The 11,870-nt window shown below is 41.1% G+C and overlaps 1 pseudogene; it reads left to right on the plus strand.

The window, feature by feature from the left end:
- The first annotated feature begins 1,428 nt into the window (after positions 1 to 1,428).
- On the plus strand, positions 1,429 to 1,784 carry LOC107131578 (large ribosomal subunit protein eL33-like; annotated as a pseudogene).
- Positions 1,785 to 11,870: the final 10,086 nt, after the last annotated feature.

Here is an 11,870-nt window from a genome sequence, read left to right on the forward strand (position 1 = left end):
AATAGCCCTCATTTTAGAAATGATCCTTAGTCAATGGTTTTTCATCACAAAGTAGATCTAGTCAAGTAAGACACAGAGCTTTGTATAGTCCCTGTCTTCCTCCTAGGAGGACTTTTCCAATATTTCTTTTATTAGATATGTTCTAGACAACAAATTTGCCAAAACACCTAACCTCAGAAAAAGTGGGCCTTTATTAAACCACTGGCTTTAGTTTGTGAATTAGAATAAACAAAAAGTATTCTGCAAAATCCATTACTCTCAGTAGACTGTTGAATAGCAGTGGTGAAAATGGGCATCTTGGTCTTTTTCCCATTTAATACTGTACTGGAAGTCCTAGCTGGAGTAATTTGGCAGGAAAAATTAATAACAAAAGACATCCAAATTGGAAAGTAAGAATTAAAACTATATTTGCAGATGGCATGTTTCCATATTCAGAAAATCCCAATGAATCTAACAAAAAGAACTGCAAGAGCTAATGACCAAATTCAGCAAAGTTCAGGGTAGAAAGCCAACACACAAGATCAGCTGTGTCTCTATACATCATCAGTGAACAGTCCAAAAAGGAAATTAAGAAAATAATGCTATTTACAATAGTATCCAAAAGAATGAAAACCAAGCAATGAAGCTAACCACATAGCTGAAAGACTTGTACATGCGAAAACTATATAAAACATTATCAAAAGAAATTAAAGAATACCTAAATAAATAAAAGCCATTCAGCATTCGTGTATAGAAAGCCTTAATATTGCTAAAGCGGCAGTAGACCCAAAGCATTCTACTGGTTAAGCTCTTTGTGACCTCATAGACTTTACAGTCCATGGAAGTCTCCAGGCCAGAATACTGGAATGGGTAGCCTTTTCCTTCTCCAGGGATCTTTCCAACCCAGGGATCAAACCCAGGCCTCCCACATTGAGGGCAGGTTCTTTACCAGCTGAGCCACCAGGGAAGTCCAAGAATACTGGAGTGGGTAGCCTGTCCCTTCTCCAGCGGATCTTCTCAACCCAGGAATCGAACTGGGGTCTCCTGCATTGCAGGTGGATTCTTTACCAACTGAGCTATTAGGGAAGCCCTGATTAAACACAATCCTTATTAAAATTTCATTTTATTTAAGAAATGGAAACCTTATTCTCAAATCTATATAGAACTGCTAGTGGCTCTGAATAGCCCAAACAATACTGAAAAAGGAAGAAAGAATTGGAAGATTCACATTTTACAATTTCAAAACTGACTTCAAAGCAGCAGTAATCAAAACAGCGTAGTAGTAGCATAACAAGAGACTTATAGACCAATGGACGAGGAATGAAAGCCCAGAAACAAACCCAAAGCGCTATTCTCCGGTGCTTTCAACAAGAGTGCCAAGAGCAGTAAATGGGAGCTCTTTAGCCACCTTGGACCCTGTGCAGGCCTGCTGAGAACAGGACTTCTAAAATGACAAATGTGTCTGGAAGAATGTGACCCCAGGCCATTTTTGCTGGCTATAAGCAGGGTCTATGGAACTAGAGGGAGCACTCTAGTTCTCCTGAACAGCTCTCCTGAAAATCAAAGGTGTATATGCTCAAGATGAAACTGAATTCTATCCAGGCAAGGGATGTGCTTGTGTGTACAAAGCAAAGAACAACACAGTAACTCCTGGTGGAAAACTTAACAAAACCAGAGTAATCTGAGGAAAGATAACTCGTGTTCATGGAAACAGTGGCATGGATTGTGCCAAATTCTGAAGCAACTTTCCTGTTAAGACCACTGGACACAGAATCAGTGTGATGCTGTACGCTTCGAGGATTTAAACTTACTGAAAGGTAAATAAAAGTGTGAATTTGTAAAATATAAGTGGGAAAAGAATAGTCTCCTCAACAAAAAGTTATGGGGAAAGTATATAAATGGGGAAAGTATATAAATGCATGCAAAATAATAAAATCAGACCCTTAATGCTCCATAATAAAAAATTAACTCAAAATTGATCAATGACCTAAATAAACATAAGGTCTAAAAGTAAAAGCTATTGGAAGAAACACAGAAGTAAATTTTATGGCCTTAGATTTGGTGATAGGACCTAAGATATGAGGCCAAAAGCAAGAGCAACTACAGAAAAAATTAGATAAATCAAATTTTATAAACATTAAAATATTTTGTGCATCAGAGAATGTTACCAAGAGAGCAAAAAAGACAACCTACAGAATAGGACAAAACATTTGCAAATTACATATCTGGCAAAGACAGCATCTAGATTATAAAAAACTATTACAACTGAACAACAAAAAGACAAACAACCCAATTAAAACCTGAACAAAGAGTATGAATAAACATTTCTCCAAACAAGATATATAAATGGCCAACAAGCACATGGAAAGATTTTCAACATCTTTGGTCACTGAGTGCGTGCGTGCTCAATCACTTCAGTCATGTCTGACTTTATGTGATGCTATGGACCGTAGCCCACCAGACTCCTCTGTCCATGGGATTCCCAGGCAAGAATACTGGAGTGGGTTGCCATGCCCTCCTCCAGGGGATCTTCCTGACCCAGGAATTGAACCTGCAGTGGCTCAGACAGTAAAGCGTCTGCCTACAATGCGGGAGACCCGGGTTCAATCCCTGGGTTGTGAAGATCTCCTGGAGAAGGAAATGGCAACCCACTCCAGTACTCTTGCCTGGAAAATCCCATGGACGGAGGAGCCTGGTGGGCTATAGTCCAAGGGGTTGCAAAGAGTTGGACACGACTGAGCGACTTCACTTCACTGCACTTCACTTCTGCACTGCAGGCTGATTTTTTACTGCTAACCCATTGGTCAATAAGGAAATAAAAATTAAACTACAGTGAGCTACTTCTTGACATCTACTATGATGACTATACCAACAACAACAAAAATCAGTGTTGGCAAGGACATAGAGAAATAAGAACACTTAAACATTTTGTGGAAATCTAAAATCACAGTGGATACAGCCACTGTGAAAAACAATTTGGTGATTCCTCAAAAAGTTAAACACAAAATTACCATATGATCCAGAAATCCTACTCCTAGGTATTTACCCAAAAGAACTGAAAAACAGGTGTTCAGATGAACATGTGTTCATCAATGTTTATAGCAGCACTATTTGCAATAGTCAAAAAAAGGAAAAAACGCAAATGTCCGTAAAGAGATCAATGGATAAACAAATTGTGGGACATCCATATGTGCTTAGTCGCTCAGTCATGTCTAACACTTTGCAACTTCAAGGACTGCAACCCGCCAGACTCTTCTGTCCATGGGGAGTCTCCAGGCAAGTATAAGGAGTGTGTTGCCTGCCCTCCTCCAGGGGATCATGAAATATTACTGAGCCACAGTTCCCTGGTAGCTCAGATGACAAAGTGTCTGACTGCAATGCAGGAGACCTGAATTCAATCCCTGGGTTGGGAAGATCCCCTGGAGAAGGAAATGGCAACCCACTCCAGTACTCTTGCCTGGAAAATTCCATGGATGAAGGAGCCTGGTAGGCTACACTCCATGGGATCCAAAAAGTCGGACACGACTGAGCAACTTCACTGGTTCACAAAAAATAATGTACCTTTGCTACAACACTGATGCTCCTTGAAAACATTATGCTCCATGAAAGAAGTCATGCACAAAAGGTTACATATTATAAGATTCTTTTATATGAAATACCTAAAAAAGGAAAATCCATAAAGGTAGGTAAGTGGTTCCCAGGGGATTGGCTGGGTGGGTAGAATGGGGAAAGAATATTTAATGTACAGGCTATTATTCTGGAGTAATGAAAATGTTTTTAAATCCGAGAGAAGTGGTCATTGCATGACATTGTGAATGTACTGAATGCTACTAAATTGTGTACTTTAAAATGGTTAATTGTATGGTCTGAGGATTTCAGTTCAATTGAAAAAAATATTACTTTGTTGGTGCGTGCTTAATCGCTCCAGTCATGTCTGACTCTCTGCGACCCCCATGGACTGTAGCCTACCAGGCTCCTCTGTCCATGGGATTCTCCAGGCAAGACTACTGGAGTGGATTGCCATTTCCTTCTCCAGGGTATCTTCCCAACCCAGGGATCGAACCTGAGTCTCTTGCACGTCTCCTGCATTGGCAGGCTGGTTCTCTATCACTAATGCCACCTGGGAAGCCAGGTAAATAAATGTATATTTATTAAATTCCACTCCAGTGTTCCTGGTTCTCATAGTTTTTCACATTAAATATCAATCACGTTGACTTTCAGAAAAATCACTGTTACGAACAAAAAGTTTTAAAAGTGACAATCGTGTCTCTTTTAAAGCTCTTTGACAGTAAATGGTTAAAAGGATGAGCTTCCCAAGTGCACTAATGGTAAAGAATCCGCTTGCCAATGCAGGAGATGTAAGAGATGCAGGCTAGATCTCTGGGTCAGGAAGATCCTCTGTAGGAGGAAACGGTACCCCACTCCAGTGTTCTTGCCTGAAGAATCCCAAGTACAGAGGAGCCTGGCGGGCTACAGTCCTTGGAGTAGCAAAGAATTAGACACAACTGAGCTCCTGAGCACAATGTTAAGAGAATTAACCAAAAATAGATGACAAATATGAAGAAATTCCCTGCTGTGTCTCCAGAATAGTTATTTTCACAATACATATATTGACATGAAGTGAAGTGAAAGTCACTCAGTCATGTTCAGCTCTTTGCCACCCCATGGACTATACAGTCCATGGAATTCTCCAGGCCAGAATACTGGAGTGGGTTGACATTCCCTTCTCCAGGGGATCTTTACAACCCAGGGATCAAACCCAGGTCTCCCTCACTGCAAGAAGATTCTTCACCAGCTGAGCCACCAGGGAAGCCCATTGACATGAATCCAAGTGTGAAAAAGTCTTTAGCAGAGCCCAGTATGTCTAGTGAATATTTTTAAGGACTTGTCTCAATCTAACAAAACCAAGACCACCTACTTCCACCGCTAAGGATCACCAAAAGAATGTTCTTCTGTATTCTAGGGAAGCCTGAAATACAAGCAACAGTTAAAGGGAAGATGCAAAGAGAAATGGGAAAAAGTAAAAGAGGAACTGAGAAGATTATGAATAAGAGATAACTATTAGGAAATGGATTTCCTTGATAACCCCTCAGCTAAACTATAAATTTCTTATCTCCATCAAAATGATTTTTCAATCAAGTCTAGTCCAGGAGGATGGGGCAAAAATATCTAACACTATTTTCTGAAAAGGTACCTCTCAGAGTTCAGCAGGAAATCATTTGACCAAAAAGAAATTTGTATGAGAGGACTCCGGGATCAAGCAGACAAATTATTTGAAAGTGTATCTCCGTTTATAGGTTCTTCATGTATTAGTATTTTGGGAGGCACCACCCACTCCAGTGTTCTTGCCTGGAGAATCCCAGGGACGGGGAAGCCTGATGGGCTGTCATCTATGGGGTCGCACAATGTCGGACATGACTGAAGCGACAGCAGCAGCAGCAGCATGGAGCAATTCTGTTTCAATTGTGGTACATACACATAACATAAAATGTATCAATTAAGCCACTTTAAAGTGTACAATTCATTGTCATTTAGGACCGTAACAATGTTGTACAACCATCACCACTATTAAGTTCCTGAATGTTTTCATCACTTCAAAGGGAAACGCCCTACTCATGAGCAGTCCCACCCTTTCTGTTTCCCCTAAACCCTGAGACACCACTAATCAGCTTTCTGTCTCTGCGGATTTACCTATTTTGGATACTTTTTATACATGAAGTCATACAATATGTAGAGTTTTGTGTCTGGCTTCTGCAACATAGCATCATGTTTTCAAGTTGTGGCTAAATAATAATCCATTGCATGGATATACTACAATTTGTTTATTCACTGATCCCTTGCTGGATATTTGGGTTGTTCACACCACTTGGCTATTGTGAATAGAGCTCCCATGAACACTCAGGTACGAGTTTCTGTCTGAACATCTGTTTCCAGTCTGGGGGAGTAGAGACCTTGGAGTGGAATTGCTCAGTCATGTGCTGAGTCTATGTTTAATTTTTGAGGAACTGCCACGCTGCTTTCCATGGTGGCTGAACCGTTTTACATTCCCACAAGTCACGTATGAGTCACACTTTTTTATATATCCAAGTTTTGGGGTCTATTTTGTAGCCATTTAGAAAGGGTTCTCAGTTTTGTTTGATTTTTTTAAATTTTGTTCTCTACAAATTATGCGTGTTCTTCACTACTATAGCAAAATGCAAGAAACAACTTGAATGTCCAACTCTATGAGACTGCTTAAATCAAAAATGATGTATAATGACTAAGCAAAGTCATCTTCCAATCTTCTTACTGCATTTAGCAATTTTTTTAATGTTTATATAAATAAATGATAGCTGATGTCACCCACACCTTCCCACAATCATTTGACCAAGAAACACTCTCAAATCCTAACAGGAGTTAAGATAAAATACTAACTTGAGTTGCTACAAAAATGACCCCAAATTTATCTGAGATTTTTGAACTTTGTAATAGACCAAAAAAATAAATGGGAAATTAAATTTTTAATATGCTGCTAGAAGGAAGAATGACTGAGAAGGCAATGGCACCCCACTCCAGTACTCTTGCCTGGAAAATCCCATGGACAGAGGAGCCTGGTAGGCTGCAGTCCATGGGGTCGCTAAGAGTCAGACACAACTGAGCGACTTCACTTTCACTTTTCACTTTTCTGCATTGGAGAAGGAAATGGCAACCCACTCCAGTATTCTTGCCTGGAGAATCCCAGGGACAGGGGAGCCTGCTGGGCTGCCGTCTGTGGGGTCACACAGAGTCAGACACGACTGAAGTGACTTAGCAGCAGCAGAAGGAAAAATGATGTTGCTATATCCAGTCTTGATATAAGAAGCAATATGAATAACTAATAAAAATAACCTATCTGTTCAGGCCATTATTACATACCAGACTCTGTCTGAAACACATTACAGTTGCCCTCAAAACAACTTTTTCATGTATCTGCTACTGAGGTTTTCAGTCTATAAATGAGAGAACAAAAGTTTAGTGAGATTAAATAATACCTGAGGTCCCACCCGGGGTAAAAAATAAATAAATAAATAAATAAATAATACCTGAGGTAAGAGTAGATAGCTGAAGTCTGGACTTGAACTCATGTTGTTATACTAAATCCCAGGATCTCAGCAACTATGCCTATTTTGTTCTCATTGCCATTTGTAATATGAAAATTTCTATTTATTATGGGTACACCATAGCAAAGGTGGAGATACGATTACACCAAATGTGGTGTAATGCTTAGGTAATCGTGAATTAAACTTTTTGAAATGTGTAGCTTATCTTCAGCATCTTTTATAGAAACCAAAGACTGTGATTATTAATATTTTCTTTAAAGTGTTCCTGTTTCAGTTCATTTACAGTAGAAGCAGTCTGAGTACCACAATATCTCATTTTTCTGTGTAAACGTCTCTGTCAGTAGTAGATCTTGGGAAGTGAATTTGAGTAATGAAATTGGTGGCACCCTTAATGCATGGAATAACAAGACTAATCCATATTGAAATAGAGAGACAGGATACACAGCACAAATGAGTGATCTTCAAAGCACACTCATGTCAGTTTGACAGTAAGTCAGTAAAAGGTTGTCTCCTTGTCAGGGATGGATGGAATCTCAGATGCGTTAAGCAGTCTTCTCACATCTAATTTTTAAATACAATTTAGAGGGCAAAAAGAAAAAAATCTATGGCTAGTATTTCCTTTTACAGAATAACCTGTGGCATCTCATGGAATCCAACAGGGAAACTTTGAAAATAATTTGAATGAAGATTCTCTTTGATGAGAAGTCATCAGTGAATAACATTAATGAAAAAGGACTTCAGATGCTGCCTCCAGCAAAGGTTTGCTTACATCTTTCATTTAAAACATAGTGATTAATTCTTACAATAACTCTATATTTCCAAAAGAGCCTTGATTTCATTCTCTACTGGTACCTGGCAGCTCCCCCTCTAGATTTCTTTGGGAAGTTCCAGGAAAAGAAGGTAAATATGTAGCTCATTCTCTGATTCTTTTTTTTTAATTAAAGAATAAACATTCAGAATTAATTTATATCCAATCAGAATTTAAACTATCTATAAAGAAATTTAAATCTACCCCCATCCTGCTGGAGTTGTTAAAATTTGACAATATCCAGGCCAGAATACTGGAATGGGTTGCCTTGCCCTTCTCCAGGGGATCTTCCCAATCCAGGGATCAAACCCAGGTCTCCCGCATGGCAGGCAGATGCTTTACTGACTGAGCCACCAGGGCAGTCCTTATCCAGAATTAGAAGTCAGTTTTCCTTCATTTGGGTAATGAAAATATTGCAGGCAAAGAGAGACTAATGCAGCTGGAAGTCTTAATGATCCAGAAGTATCGATAATGTTTTGTCTCTATGGAACAGCTCTCAGTCAAGAAACTCAAAGCTGAATGAAGTCAGAGGCAGCAGCACCCGCTAAATATTCTTGAGATGCACAGACTAGCATTGCGGGTGGAGAAAGCTGGTGATGTTAAAATAGACTTAAAGGGCAGGAAAAATAGACTTAAAGGCCACAGAAGAAACAGTGATGTAAGCAAAAGGACTGCCTTCAGCTCACCCCCATGCTCTCAGCATCATCCTCTCAGGAGCATCAGCGCCTCATGCCCCAGAGGACATCTTGTCATCTCATTCAAAGCAACCCCGCACCCTCAGTACCCTGACATACAGCCATCTTTCCTAACAAGTTATATACAAAGATACACAAATGGCCAACAAGCACATTGATTTTCTGATGGCTCAGATGGTAAAGAATCTGCCTGCAATGTGGAAGACCTGGGTTCAATCTCTGGGTTGAGAAGATCCCCTGGAGAAGGGAATGGCAACCCACTCCAGTATTCTTGCCTGGAGAATCCCATGGACAGAGGAGCCTGGTGGGCTACAGTCCATGGGGTCGCAAAGAGTCGGACAAGACAACAACTGAGCACAATGATTACTGCTACTAAGCACCTTTTCATGTCCTTGTTCAAAGTGTTAGTCATTCAGTCGTGTCCAACTCTTTGCAACTTCACGGACTGTAGCCTCTGTCCATGGAATTCTCCAGGCAAGAATACTGGAGTGGATTGCCATTTCCTTCTCTGGGGGATCTTCCTGACCCAGGGATCAAACCCTTGTCTCCAGCTTGGCAGGTAGATTCTTTACCACTGCACCACCCAGGAAGCCTGACAGGTGTCTGACAATTTTGCACTCAGCTTGGTCAAGATTGCAATTCTTTTGAGGGTCACTGGCTTGATGAGGACTCTGGTCATTCCAAAGAGTTGGGGCTCCAGCAGGGAGAACAGCAGCCAAGTAGTGGAGAGAGCCCCACAGATATGGAGGATAGGAAACATGGACTCACTTAGGATTTGACCACAAAACACTCAGCTTCCTTGGACCTCAGTCCCATCAGCAGCAAAGCAAGGAGGATGAGGAGATGGTACCAAGGTCACTTCTGTGCAGCACCTACAGGCCCCAAGAGGATGGTGGTGACTGGCCCAGTGCTAGTGAGCTGGGAACCAGCCCAGCCTGTGGGACAGAATGCAGAGACGGGGAATATGACTAGGTTACCGGCACTGGGTGAGTCAGCCTGGAGGTCAGGAAAGGCTGGCTGGCCGGAACTCAGCCCACGCTGGGGAGGGATGTGTGGGTGTGGAGAGAGCTCTCTTACATCAAATCACTCACCACAGCCCCCTGCATCCCACCTTCCCTGGCCTGCCTTGGAGATGGGATGCAATGATAGAAAAACATCCAGAAGGCAAAGGTGGTGATTAAGCACTGTTATTACAAAGGGGACCCTGCCACTCTCTACAGGCTGTTAGCTTTACCTAACCTTCAATTTCCCTTTGACTTAAGTCTCTGGATTGTGTATTAAGGATGCGCTGGCTTCTGTCTAGAGTCAAATGATTGTTGCAATTAACTGAGGCAGATTTTCAGGTAACTCTGGTTCTATTTCCTACAAAAAAGAAAGTGATTTTTTTAAAAGTAAACTTTATCCATCATGTACTACAAATTTTCCATGTGACTGAAAGCCCATGTTCAGCATTGGCAAACTTCTTTGCCCTAACACCTGGTTTTAAACTTAAGCTTCAGAGTGAAAAGTTTGCTTGTGTGTTTGTTTTTAATAGTCAAAAGTTTATGGCAGTGGATGACTATGTTTCACAATTTCGGTTTGTAATAGAAGCCATAATTACACATTTAAAGCAAGTATAATGGGCTAACAACCTCACTTTCCTGCAGCTAAAATAATAGAAATGATTCATAAACTGTCATTAGAGGGTTAACTAAGCAATATTGGTTTTAATCTTGTTTAGTTGACATGACTTAAAATTCTTATCAAGCTAAATAAACAGGATCATCTTCACCCACCACCAAACAAGGAGATTCACAACCCAAAAAAGGCAAAATAAATAAATAAAATAAAAAACTAAAAGAGAGTTTAGATGTATATGGGCTTCCCTGGTGGCTCAGATCTTAAAGAATTTGCCTACAGTTCAGGAGACCCAGGTTCAATCCCTGCTTTGGGAAGATCCTGTGGAGAAGGGAATGGGTACCCACTCCTGTGGGCTTCCCAAGTGGCTATAGTGGTAAAGAGCTTGCCTGCCAAAGCAGGAGACTTTAGAGATGCAGTTTCGACCCCTGGGCCTGAAAGTTCCTCTGGAAGAGGGCATGGCAACCCACTCCAGTATTCCTGCCTGGAGAATTCCGTGGACAGAGGAGCCTGATGGGCTACAATCCCTGGGGTCCCAAAGAGTTGGATACAACTTATGGACTAACATTTTCACTTCTTATTTTTTAGATAGTCAAAGCTATGGTTTTTCCAGTAGTCATGTATGGATGTGAGAGTTGTACCATAGAGATAGCTGAGTGCGGAAGAATTGATGCTTTTGAACTGTGGTGTTGGAGAAGACTCTTGAGAGTCCCTTGGGCTGCAAGGAGATCCAACCAGTCCATCCTAAAGGAGATCAGTCCTGAGCGTTCATTGTAAGGACTGATATTGAACCTGAAACTCCAATACATTGGAAAAAACCCTGATGCTGGGAAAGATTGAAGGCAGGAGGAGGAGGGGACAACAGAGGATAAGATGGTTGGATGGCATCACTGATTCAATGGACATGAGTTTGAGTAAACTCCGGGAGTTGGTGATGGACAGGGAAGCCTGGTGTGCTGCAGTCCATGAGGTCGCAAAGAATCGGACATGACTGAGTGACAGAACCGAACCTGTCCAAAAGCTGAAGTTGGATTTAGATATATAGAGAAGAGTTATCTTGTTGGAGTATTAGTGATATAACTCAAATCTTTTGAGAATAAGCTAATTGCTAGAAAAATCAAGAGTTTGACAATAAGAAGCTAATAGTACCTTGCTGCTGCTGCTGCTGCTAAGTCGCTTCAGTCGTGTCCAACCCTGTGCGACCCCATAGACAGCAGCCCACCAGGCTCCCCCGTCCCTGGGATTCTCCAGGCAAGAACACTGGAGTGGGTTGCCATTTCCTTCTCCAGTTCATGAAAGTGAAAAGTGAAAGTGAAGTCGCTCAGTCGTGTCTGACTCTTAGCGACCCCATGGACTGCAGCCTACCAGGCTCCTCCGTCCATGGGATTTTCCAGGCAAGAGTACTGGAGTGGGGTGCCACTGCCTTCTCCGATAGTACCATTGCATATAGTATTTTGCATTCAGATGTATGTCATATCTGATTTTTAGAGGTTAGTAAGGTACTATTCTAATCTCTAAAAATCAGATATGACATTCATCTGAATGCAAAAGACTATATGCAATGACTGCAATGAAAGTTCCAATTAGACTGTAAAAACTTTATTGCCTTCTGAAGATCGAGCTCATTTTTTGAAATGGATAAATTGAAGTCACCACCTTCTTGATTGTGGCCTAGATTTAATATCTCCAGGG

The sequence above is a fragment of the Bos taurus genome, chromosome 20 (genome assembly GCF_002263795.3).
Source record: "Bos taurus isolate L1 Dominette 01449 registration number 42190680 breed Hereford chromosome 20, ARS-UCD2.0, whole genome shotgun sequence".
In the NCBI taxonomy this organism is placed as follows: Eukaryota; Metazoa; Chordata; class Mammalia; order Artiodactyla; family Bovidae; genus Bos; species Bos taurus.